This window comes from Gadus chalcogrammus, chromosome 3 (genome assembly GCF_026213295.1).
Source record: "Gadus chalcogrammus isolate NIFS_2021 chromosome 3, NIFS_Gcha_1.0, whole genome shotgun sequence".
Taxonomy (NCBI): Eukaryota; Metazoa; Chordata; class Actinopteri; order Gadiformes; family Gadidae; genus Gadus; species Gadus chalcogrammus.
This window is the reverse complement of record NC_079414.1, coordinates 13,557,249-13,570,097: the sequence shown is the minus strand read 5'-3', so window position 1 is coordinate 13,570,097 and position 12,849 is coordinate 13,557,249. Positions and strand designations below refer to the sequence as shown.

The 12,849-nt window shown below is 43.9% G+C and overlaps 1 protein-coding gene across 1 annotated transcript in view; it reads left to right on the top strand.

Moving 5' to 3' along the window:
• pkn1a (protein kinase N1a) overlaps window positions 1–12,849 on the top strand; it is a 43,591-nt gene that overhangs the window by 1,262 nt on the left and 29,480 nt on the right. The window lies entirely within an intron of this gene.

Below are 12,849 nucleotides of genomic sequence, written 5' to 3'. Positions count from 1 at the left end.
AGGACTGATACACCTGCTACATCAACTTTTACACCTGTAGTGTGGAGGAAGCAATGTTGAATGAGCCTACCAAATGTAAAGCATTCAACACTAATTCATTCAAATATAACTGGCTTTTTCTAGCTGGTTTTCATGGCAACGTTTAAATGTATATAATTCAACTGGTGTACAGGTTTACACTAGTTGAGTTTGGTAGGCCTGTATGCCTTCCTAGTAATGTTGACAGTACCGCTAAAGGGGTGTTTTCCTTTTCCATACCACAGTACATCTCACGCAATTCAGTGTAGGATTATTTCCAGGCCTAGTCCCAAACTCTGGTTCGAATGATCTCTGGTAGTCCGAGAGTAGAATTTATCAGAACATGTGAATCATTTTTCATTTCCAGTAGGTCTACTTTAAGTTGACCGAGGATTGCCCTGTCATTGTCGACCAGAACTACAGTATACAACCATTGAGATCGGCTAAAAACAACCATAAGCCTATGTTTGAACTGTTGCTTTAAAGGTTGGGTACGGAATTCGCTTTTTTGGCCATTTTTGCAAAATTACTTGAAATCCTTATCATAACCCGCTTACAGCCACTGAGTTAGAAGTACTGACATGAAAATTAAACAAGTCAATCATCTGTGGAACGGGCAGGGCTCGAAAAACTCCAGCCAATCATTTGGATTGCCACCTCGTTGCATTGGACAGTAAGTACGTCAATCAACGGTCGTACTGCACTCCCCCTCCCCCGCGCCCCGCGCGCGACCCCTTCGTGCAGTACTCGTGACCCAGAGCTCGTGACCCAGAGCAAGCTCCTGTTTGTTGTTATCCTGCGGTAGCTACTGGAACTAGTTAATCCACATTTGGACCTAGCAGTAGAAGACAATTTCCATGGCAGACAAGACGCCACCATCCCCACCACCACCACCACCACCAGCAAAGAGAAGGAAAACTCTTTTTCAGAGAGTAATTGATAATAAAAACGCTGAAAGAGAAAAACTGAAATCAAGAATAATCCTAGGCGCTGCTTTCGAACGTTGGCAGCCACTGAAGGACGAGAAGGGTCTAAAAACCGATGCTTGTGTGGCGGTTGACCTAGTTTCAAAGTTGATACCGTTTATACTCGGTAATACCGGTGTTGAGACGAGTGTATTACTCGTTGTGAAAATGTCCACACCGCAGCAACCCTAGTGAAAACCAGGACTTCCAATACAATTATATGAAACAAACATACATTTTCTAAAAATAGTAATGATTTATGTGACCGTTTAATGTTTATAACATCTGGTGCAACCATAGCCACGAGAACGTATTCTCAGGAAAAAAAAAACTCAGCCTGCACTAGACTCGCAACTCGTTACATTGATAAAAAAGATATATAGCAGCGCAGCTCAATTACACCAGTGCATGCGCGCACAGTTGAAAATCGATCGTTGTGTTCACTTCCTTCACACCATGGTTCACATCCAGCTGCTCACAGAACAAGTTTAGCGCACCACCGCTACCCTCACACTTTTTCATATAACCTTTTTTCAGCACTAGGTCATATGAGCATTAAATAAATGCTGCGTCTCAAAATGCCTTGGACAGCAGCGAGGATGACTCGCTTTGCCACGGGCCAAAACAGTTCGGAGCGACCACAGCCAGAGCGAACACAGCGGGGCAGAGGAGTGTCAGGAATAGTCTTTGGTGTACACATCAGTACGGCCTATTTTCACTACTGTTTAGTGGCAATGCAGTGTTTTATTCTATGCCTTTTTATTTTCGTATATTATTTCAATGAATACAATTTATTTATTCATAAAAACAAGATCTGGTCTTCAAATCTTTTTTCCAAATATAGGTCGTCTTACAATGGGGTTTGTGTTTATATTCGGACCAATACGGTACAGCGGGCGCTCACATGACGTTAAGCATTTCCTGGTGCATAATGTGACGCTTCAGAACCTAAAATTCCGTTTCTCCCCGTTGACACGACAACACATAACCGGCGTTTTCAGAAATCTCCACTTTGGCCGGAGTTTTTAGAAATGATCGTTTTCTGTGATAAGACAGGGCCTCGGACAGGGGGTGTTGCAGCACCCCCAAAACCCCTACTTCCCGTGGTACTGGGTGCAACTTACAGCTGAATGTAGTGCCATGTTGTTAAACGAAAACCTACTCTAGCCTGGCTCGCTCTCGCGCATCTCTGTTCGCGCTCGTGCATGATTGCGCGTCCAGGTACTTGGAATGGGTGGAGTCAGAGTCAGCGTTGAAGGAGAGGGGGTAGGACCATTTGAGTTGTGTATTTTCAAAATCTGCTGGCGTTTCGCAAATCGCGTACCCAACCTTTAAAAAAGGTTGCACACCAACTTCTCTGAAGTTCGGGGATATTTAAAAGAATAGGGAAAATTACTATAGTATGGTCCTGCCGTTTTCTTATGCTTGGTTGTATTGCATCAGGGAGTAATGAACCCGTGAAACAAGGCAACGCACTGTTTAATTATGTGGCTGTAAAAAAAGCGGTATGTCATCCAACTGCCTTTAAAGGCATCTGCACAGTGCGGGTTTCCCACTTCAACCAGGCCTAATTCTAGCTTTGGTGCCTTGATGTCCCTGGGCTAGTGTTCAGTTTCTCAACATATGTAGCTAACCTTCAGCCCAGCTAGACTGTTCCATCATCCCTCTCTTGGGAAAAAATAGCCCCCTGCCAGATGCTCATAATCGTAGCTAGGGTTAGCTTTGTACTTCCTCAGCCATTTTGGCCACAGACCTTTAAATTGAAGGCTTATTTCTGGATAATTTGATAAGGTCTTAACAAGTGGCCTGCGTCCTCTACCCAATTCCGGCAAAGTGAGTAGGTAGACTGTGGGCTGCTAAAAATCAATTTCCATCAAACATTTTCAACCGTAAGCTTTAGATTTCTACAACAACTTCCTCTACAATTCTCAGACCCTGCTATTTGCCAGGGAAGTTATTTGCAGTCTGAATAGGCCTGTACAAACTGAAGCACACCAGGAAATGGAGACAGGGAAAGTGAAGAGCTGCAAAGCACCACTGACATTTCATCCTCCCCACACAGGGGTGTGCTTCTGTTGTGCCCTGGCCCAGCCCACAGCAGGCAAGTGCAAACCACCGTGAAAGTCAAACAAAGAGCCAGATAGTTGGGGCCATCATCAGCCTCTTGGACTCCCCCCACCTCTCTCTGATCAAGAAGGCAGAAATAAGCCCTCAGTAAACTGGCTTGAATGGTCACTGTTGCATGGTTTCCTGGGCCACCAGGTTTTTAAAGGATTGACCCATGTTCGCCATTTCATGTGATTCGGTTGACCATATGACCTATGCAGTCACATCATTCCTGCCAGAGATGAATTGTTGTTTTACCCTTGTCTTTAATATATTTCTGACATAAGCTGTTGAATGGAGGAAGAGTATATGCTGCCATCTCCCAAGCCTCTCACTTTTGTTGTAAACACAGGAAGAACGATGCAGGGAAAGAAAGGGAGTAACTGTTACTGTTGTATTTTCAGAAATTTATGGAAAGAGGGTTGCTTGTAAAGCATGTTAAGCTTACAAATAAATGTCTGGCTCATTTTAAAATAAACATGCATGTGAATGAGGTAACTCTGCATGCAGAATACCCAATTGTCCAAATCACTCCATTTAAAACACACACACACACACACACACACACACACACACACACACACACACACACACACACACACACGGTTACTCCCATTAAGACAAGTATGACGTTACGGGAGAGTTATGCACATATCTCCTGACTTTCTCTCAGCAGAGCGCCCTTTGGCCATGGAAGACTAGTAGCCACTCTAATGCATGGTTGACTAAAGAAGGCTAATGTTTTGGTTCCCAAATAGGCCTACTATTCATCATTGGGCCATACACTTTGTGTTCAACGTGAACCGTGCATGTTTCCATTTGTCTGTCTACTCGTAAAGCCGTTTGTGGGAGATTGAGGCAGTTCAGGAAGACTGATCAGTCCTCTGTGGAAATTAACGAAAAACAATCAAGTGAAAACGACAAATTTACAATAAGATGGACTCCTCATTAGTCGCTATTGGCTGATTGGTTTGTGTTTCAGGTGGCTTGGTATCTTTAGTTTCTCTTTCAAACTGTGTATTAAAGGGATCATATGTTCTGTCTCATCTAATGATGCATCATATTATTTTGGTCTCTGCCTTCACACATGGGTTGAATAATGAAGGGCTCTATAGTTGGATTTTATTTGCTGGTTCTTTTGAGAGAAAGTCCTGTGGCTTTTTCATGCCTATACCAGCATACATGTACAACTTTTTTGATGGTATTCAACATGAGATTACTGCTGGCTTTCTGTAAAGAAGTATTTGTATGCATAGGCTAAAAGCTGCTTCTAGCCCTCCCTGGGCGATGATTGGTCCCGCTGTCAACGGGTTTAGTGTATTTGTAGTGGGAGTGGAACTCTATTCACCCCACAATACCATAGGATAGTACTTGAGTACTTATTGGAGTTAGAAGTTGGTGTGAATCTTGCTGAGTAACTGTAGTTGCACTGTGCAGCCAACCTCTTGATCATTGATCCTGTTGAATGCCTATAGTTCTAGGGGCCTGTTTGCTGGGTGTTATGTGTCCGCGTTAGAGAGACCATCTGTGTGGGTCTCGGCAGAGCTCCAGCAGAGGGTTGGAGAGGAAGGGGTGGGGGAAGGGGCTCTAAAGGCCGTTATACTGATGATTATGCTATTTGCCTGACGCGGGACAGTAGCTTTTATTGTCTTGTACGAGCAGGCCTGATCCTATTCAGTCCGCCAGAGTGTGTTCATTTCCCCCAGTGTCATGGCTGCTGTGGTCAGAGAGACCACGCCCTCATGGTCTATTTTGACCCTGATTTACCAATTGACACAGCCAAGACATCCAATTCATGAGCTAAACAGCCTTGTCCAAATTTGCAGCAAAAACATTGCTTACAGTTATCATTGTAAGGGGATTATTTTTTTGTTGTGATGTTGTTGCTATGGTGATGGTGTTTTGTGAGGTAATGATTTAGTTAGTTACTTTATTCCCTATTGAGTTACTGGTATAGGGGTTCTGCTGTAGTTGGTACCAAGGTGGTGCTATTCTGGTACGTTTGGGATTGCTATGGGGATGTTGTTGCTGCTCTTGTACAGGTGCTGTTGCTATAGTTACGTTGATGCTACTCTGGTACAGGTGGTGCTACACTGGCATAGATGATGTTACTGTGTTGTCATAGCATCCTTGTAGAGTGAATAGAGGACGTAACCTGAACATGATACTAGAAGGGCTGTCTGTGTAGTATGTCTGGATTGTGTTTGCCTGTGCTGTAAGTCTGTTCTGCGTTCCAGTCACAGTGTATCTGTCCAGCAAAGCTCTTCAATTGTGCTATTCCAGCTTTACATTGGTTTACATTCCCAGCAGCTTCATCAAACCACAGTTCAGGGAGGGTTGGCGTTCCCTGCTGGGAATTTTACTTTGTTTCCTCAGTGTGCAAACATCCCATCATTCTTATGATCTCATAGCGATACGCCCCTGTGGGGGGGGGGGGGGGGGGGGGGGGGGGGGGGGGGGGGGGGGGGGGGGGGGAGGGAAGAGAGAGGGAGAGTTATGAAATCACCTATCCTTTATCACATGCCCTGATGACATACATGGCAAGTTTATGAACCCATTTAACTTGCTTTTTATTTACACAAACTTGAAAAACTTGAACCCAAAACGACAACTTTATCACATTTTCCTCGTGAGCGTCAGTTTTTGCAATGCATTACTTGAAATCTTAAAAAATAAAGAATTTAGCAATATTTCCTCATGACTTTGTGAGAGTTGGTGCAGAACCTGTTCTTAGAAGTTGGTCACCAACGGTTACCAGTCCCCCTTAAATTGGTCCACAACAGGCTTTTTTCCAGTCGGTTACCAACAGTTACCATTCTCTCTTGCCCCCCCCCCCCCCCCCCCCCCCCCCCACATCTTTCAGGGAGTGCCTGAGGCAGGGAGCCTCCCCTCTGAGCACGCCCTGTGAATGTTGGTACCATCACAGTCGTGTTGTTTACCAAAAGCACGCCTGTATTTAACAACAAACAAGAGGTTTCAGGCACAGCACCTTGGCCCCTGTGTCGCCGCCACACTAGCCCTGCTCTCCGTCGCACTCTCGACCTTTGACCCCGGCTCATCAGGGCAGTGCCCGGCGGGCCCCAGGGCAACAACATCTAATCCCAGCTTCACGGCTCTGCACTGCTGTGCTATTTTAAACAGCCACTTAGCTTGTTGGCTAACTAACAAGATTGTTATTGAGAGGAAAGGCTTAACCTGCATCACGGCAAATTGCTAACAGAGCTCTGATAGTGCCAAGTGTTTGAAGAAGATTTAGACTTGACAGGATGTAGCACTTTCTAAAGGAAATCCGTTTCTACGTTAAAATAGCCCTCGAGCTCGATGATGAAATGCTTACAGTGCAGTTATATGTACAGTATAATTATATCTTAATAAAGTACAATCATAAATGAACCGTGTACGTTTTTTTCGTATAGTAAATGGAGTGGTTCTTCTGCTTTGAATTCAAGCTTTCCAAAATCGGTGTGTTTGTCAGTTACAAGGACAAAGTGATTGTCCTTCAACATGGCCGCTTTTTGCTGTAGAGAAAACATGTAATTTTGCCTTTTAAAGATCATGAGAAAACAAAAACAGTAGAGGCCTGATGACTATATCTAGAGTCCTACCTAAATGTAGTCTGCTCTAGCATCAACCTAGAAATCTGTAGTTGTTTTTTACCACAATACACGGCTCTGAACAGAGCTCTGTGGCTCCCTCCTCACCCTAGGTGGTGTGCTAGTAAAGAGCCTATTTACATAGCCGGTCAGGACCCCTAATGGGCCCCCCAAGACACACCTCTCCCCCTGGGGCCCTCGAGTGACTCGCACACCCACAACGTACGGGAGGAAATGTGCTCAAAATGTATTTTAAAAGAGGGGGGTTAGCATTACATTAGAGTTGTAGCAGTCATCGGGGCTATTGGCTGCCTACCTCAATCCGTGTGGAACAGTCATAGCATGTAGTAATGAGCATGCCGTGCCGTTATCCACAAGCAGAACTTGGTGCAGAACCTGTAATGATGTCTAATGGTTCTCGCTTGGAGATGACTAAAAGCTTCCATTTTCCTGATGAAGCCGCTGCTTGCAGCCACAGTTTTTGGTTTGTTTTTGATTTATATTTTTAATCCCATGGGAAGGGGGTTACGAATATGATCTAAAATCTGTCATGAAATGAGGGAAGATATACAGACTTTACTTATCCATGCATCTTCCTCCATAATAATGCATAAAGATGTTATTTGCAACCTTTTATTAGATGTGTAGGGTAGAGTGCATAGGTATATATCTGAGGACTTTAATCAACGTTTGAACCCATCTGGTTATCGTTTTAACAGTTTTTCCATAGCTTTTTCCATGTTAACGTTCCCCCCACCTGTGCAACTAGTGCCAGCAGCCCACCACCACCAGTGAACACGTTCTCACGGGTGGGAGCGGGGTCTGCTATTGATTACCCACACCACCATGACACGACTAGCCGCTCTGGAGACTGATCCCCGTGCCGTCAATATGTTTCTATCATGCTCAAAGCAGGCCAGCCAGATAATGCCCTCCATGGCATTATCCCACATCGATCTCACCCACGGGCGACGATGAGGGGATTGCTGATAATGGCGCCGCCGCAGCCATGTGACTTTCAGCATGGTGCCGTTGACAAACCAGGTTCTGTTTGGCCCCCTCCGACCGTCTTCAACACTGAGCTACAGTTCGGGGTCTGTGGGTAAAATGATCCACCGTTTAGTCCTTCTGTTATCCTTCCCTCCCCCCCTCCAACCAAACCGTTCTCACCCTAACCCTCCCTCCAAGCCAGCGGACACAACAGCTGTCATCCCCCTCCTCCCTCCCTCCCTCCCTCCGTCTGGTGGCTGTGTTTTGCTCCATGCTATGACTGCCCTTTATGTTTTGTGTGCCTGTTGCTGAACGCATCTACCGGTATCTATTTACTGGTCGATATTTGCAGAGTACGAGCATTTGTATCGTGATGAAAATGCATGCTCCGCAGAGAAGGATTGATGATGAAGCTGTTTTCGAAGCATGTTGTGTGCAGCACAACCTTCCTCAGCCCAATAAGTCATTCAAGAGCTGCACTCTTGTGCAGTTTTAGAATTGCATTAAGTGCATTTATTGCATTTGTTTATGCAGTCATGCTCTGCATTTTCAAATAACTTTCATTTTCTTGTTGACAATCTAACTGTGTTGGTAAGATTTTTAGGTTAAAGTCAATAAGTTTGTGTTAGGTAAAATACATAGGCCAATGTGCTTTACGTGTATCCCTTTAGAAGCCATTATTGGGCCCTGTTAAATACAAAGAAAAGTTATAAAGGAGGGTAAATGTTTTGGGTGTGTGTATAAATATTGGATTGGCAAGTCAAATGCTGGAGGCAAATATTTAAAACAATGTTTTGCCTGAAGATTATCGTGTGTGTGTGTGTGTGTGTGTGTGTGTGTGTGTGTGTGTGTGTGTGTGTGTGTGTGTGTGTGTGTGTGTGTGTGTGTGTGTGTGTGTGTGTGTGTGTGTGTGTGTGTGTGTGTGTGTGTGTTGCGTCATATCCTGATAGTGTTTCTCCTGGTATCTTTAAATAGACCCAAGACTTATTAAAGGCCCAATACAAACAATCACTCTGGTTAGAAAGGGCAGGAGATTAAGTTAGCCAGCATTTAACCCTAAGACAACCCAGCAGCTCTTCCTGGAAAATCACAAGCATGTATAGCCCACAGACATGCATAACGAGGACACCCTTTCCTCACATAAAGATACCCCACACAGCCTCCTACATCGTTTTACCTGCGAGCCAGAGCTCAAAGCAGGCTGCGGCAGGTGGACAGGCAGGTGTCTGGTTTATTCATCGACATGTGGACCGTCACTGAGTCAGCATTTTTTCAGCCGGTGTCCTAATAAAGGTGTGCCTGCCGCCACCTTTACTGCCTAAAGGCAACGCTCCGTCTGTGGGACTGGCAACCTGTTCCCGGGAGAGCTCTTCCATGGCCAGGCTGCCGAGGTGTGGGCCTGATGTAGGGCACAACCATGGGGGTCGACTGGCTAACCTGCATGCGAGGATGCCATGGAAACAGCTGCAACAGGAGGAGCTTCTGCTTTTCATTGAGGGATTTGTAGCCCTAGGCCATATACTCAATGGGGTCATTTACATTGTGATAATGATTTCTATGATTATGATCAATGATCTTCTAATAATGACTTACTGTTGATGAACTTGGTACTCTGTGCAGTCAAGGATGGTACATCAGTGGTTCAGGAATAGATTAAATTAATTTGTCATTTTAATGTAATATTGCACAGCTCTCTACCTTCCAAACTTTTTTTGTAAGCTCTTAATGCAAGGTTTCCCGAGAAGGCAATGAAGTAGCAAGCAATTGTTTTTTATTCAGGCTGTCATTAGAAAATGTATTAAGAGGCTTTCATTTGTTATCACTCAAATTCACTATAGCCTGCATTAAGCCGCTGTTATTCAATCAATTCCTACCGCTTTCCATTACCCGAAACACCAAGCGGCATAATGTGATCAAAAAGACACACACACACACACACACACACACACACACACACACACACACACACACACACACACACACACACACACGTCTAGTACTTTATTTACCAGGAAGCCAATCCTCTCTCTCCCCCATGTGACTAGGACAAGTGCAGATCTCCTTACCCAGCATCAGGCTATGTAAATCTGGAATACAGACACTTGGCCTAAATACACAGAGCTTAGATTTGTATTATCGTTTTTTAACATCCTAAAAGTCAGCATAGCCATATTGCACCGGATTAAGATATTTCAAGCTACTCTTCTTTTTATTTATCAGGCGAGCCTTTCCAGCGCTCCACAGTGCAGTCGGGTGGTCTACCAAGATATTATATAATATTGTCGACAACATGCAAGCCAAGAAGCGGTTTCAAATAGTTGTCCATGTTGAATTCTTTAAATTGAAATCAGTCAGGTCTATGACACATCCTCGTTGAACGCTATGGGGTTAAAGTGAGTCCCCTCTGCCGTCTATACGTTGTTCTAGTAGTTTGTTTGGCAGTTTAAATTATCCTTCAAATGGCCCCACCAACCCATCCAGCCCCTGCATGACTATTGACTAAAACCTCCAACACATTAACGCACTTTTATAATAAGAACCGAAACACACACTTGCACACAAACAAACACACTCATTGTCCCACGTGTTTTGAGTCCTGTGATATTAGTCCGTTGCTACTGACTCACCATGGATTCACACGATCCCTACATGACGACGCAAGCCTGTGGTGGCTTTCACAACACATGTGAAAATAAGATTATGTGTGGGTTGCGTCACTTTGCTTCAGATGGATCTAGGACCGTCATCTTTGCTTGATCAGGTTGACTAGTAGTGTGTTATAGTGTTACCATAAGCTAATACACAATTTCATAATTTACCACTTTATAAGCCTTATTATCCAATAGTCACTTGGAAACAATGAATATATTATGACATTTGCGGACCACTGGCGTCAATTTGCTGCAAATGAGCATAAAATATCCAATCTGTTTTGTCCCCTGCTTTGGGGCACTCAGATAGATTCCAAATTATCGTTATTCAAATATTTTGTGAATTGATATGTTTTTTTATCAATTAGTAGCCCACTCTTTTTTTATTTTTTTTGGTTGCTGTGGGGATGTGACTAGAGATGGTTCATATTATAAGATTGTTAATTTTACCCAACACTAACCCAAGGCATCACGCACATACACACACACACACGCACAAACACACGCTTACTCCCATAAAGACTAGCACGACGTTGCATCAGTTTTCATCGCCCGTTCGGCCCGCTTGATGGGAGACATTTAACGCGTTCAAATAGGCCTATATGTTTCAGCTGCAACAGAAAGACGCGCACAAGGGAATAAGTGAAGCCAAGTGAACTGCTTGCAGCACAAGGGTCTTGTGATGCTTAAGGCTTTCCATTATTGCCACCAATGGATGAGTTAAACAAAGGCGTTCTCTGTTGGGACGGTTGAATACCAGACCGGATGTTCCACTTGGCACCATCATAAGTTGAATCCAAAAACAAACAGGTCCTGTATAAATCCTGCGGACTCGACGCATGTTTCAAACTGCACTACTTGTGCCTTTGCAACAGTTTTATCCACACTTGTGAATATTCGTTAATCTAAATTTTTTCCTTAACTCTCATTCATCATGGCCGTGAGATACGCCAAAACACGTTGTTTCGGTGGCTGTTGTGGTGCTGGTGAGATGTTGATGAATAACACTTAGAATATCTTCACACAAACTCCTCATGGAGCTCAATTCACCTAGTGTTACCATTGCATATGAACAAATTGACAAGTTCCCCATCCCCCCCGTCCCCCCCAACATTTTTAGTGACCTAAACCTTGGTAAATAACAGTTAACTTGGACCTTTCAACTTGTGTTCCCAGGATTCTGTGCAGAGTTCTGTACCTGACATAACTGTGAACTGCAAAAATTTAAAGCTCTGATTTAATGTGGAGCATTCCTCTGATATCTCTGCAGTACACTATTTTTTTTTTTTTTTTTCAAAGAATACAACACCTCCCATTCGATCCTCTGCACATGGTGCTTTCAGTCAAACAAGGAACTCCCTCAAGTGCTTGACTGCTTCTCCACCAGTCTGAACAGAGACTTTCCAGTTATTAGTCATTGTTATGGAGGGTTCCCTGTGAGTCCTCTGTGAGAAAACGTAATCCAATACAAGGCAACATTTATCATGAAAACGTGTATCAATGAAAAACATTGTTGAATGAACACAGTTCAGCTCCACATCTTGTACATTAGTTATGCTAGTACAGGAAATGCCCAAGACAGGAGTTTTCCATTTAAGGACTGAAGGAACGTTGGAAAATCCGGTTTATCTGGTTGATATTCTACAGTTGAAAGCCAAAAGAGATTGGATTAGACTCGATGCAGACGAGGAACTCTCTAGGCTCTTCTGTCTTTTCTTTTCTCTCCCTTTCCCTTCTCCTTCCATATCTCCTCACAACTTAGGCATCTCAGGAATGCCTGCAGATGATTCTGAACATGAGTCAGACTTGTGTGTGTGTATGTTGGAGACATGGGGTGGACCTGCACTCTCTGCTGAACATGACGGTTTACACTGGAGTCCACCTGTGTTACTGATCTGAGTCCTCACACTGCAATCAGTTCAAGCCACTGTAAACCTTGGACCTACCTGGGATCAGTGAGCATAAGCTCTACAGACCTATTCTTAGCAGCCTTCTTCAAAGACGTGGCTGGCGTCAGCCGACATTAACAATGAAACTACCGAAAGGGAAAATTGGCTGCTCAGGCTCATAAAGTACCTTCTGTTAATCAAACAGCAGATGGATATTAACACAATAGTAAAGCAGATAAACGGAAGCACATTCAAACAAATGAAGAATTATTTATTTATTGTAAAGCACACCTTCTCACATTTAATTGGGATATAATCCATTTTATATAACATATTTTCTTAATGCATAAGGTAGTGCACCTGCTTCAGGGGCCTGGTTAGCTTCCTTTTTGGCACATTACTCTTTACTAAAGAAAGGTATGAGCAGTGTTCAGCAAGCCCGGTGCATTCATTGAAGCACACGTTATACCGTACTTGACACATAATCCTTAGGGGTCTATCTTTTGTCTTACAAAGGTCTTACTCAATATGTCTAGGGTTATGTAGCGGGGCCACAACAAATAGAGTGTGTATGCCAAGCTAGTTGTAGAGGGGGAGAACTAAACACACAGACCAACAGAACTGACGTGCAAGGATT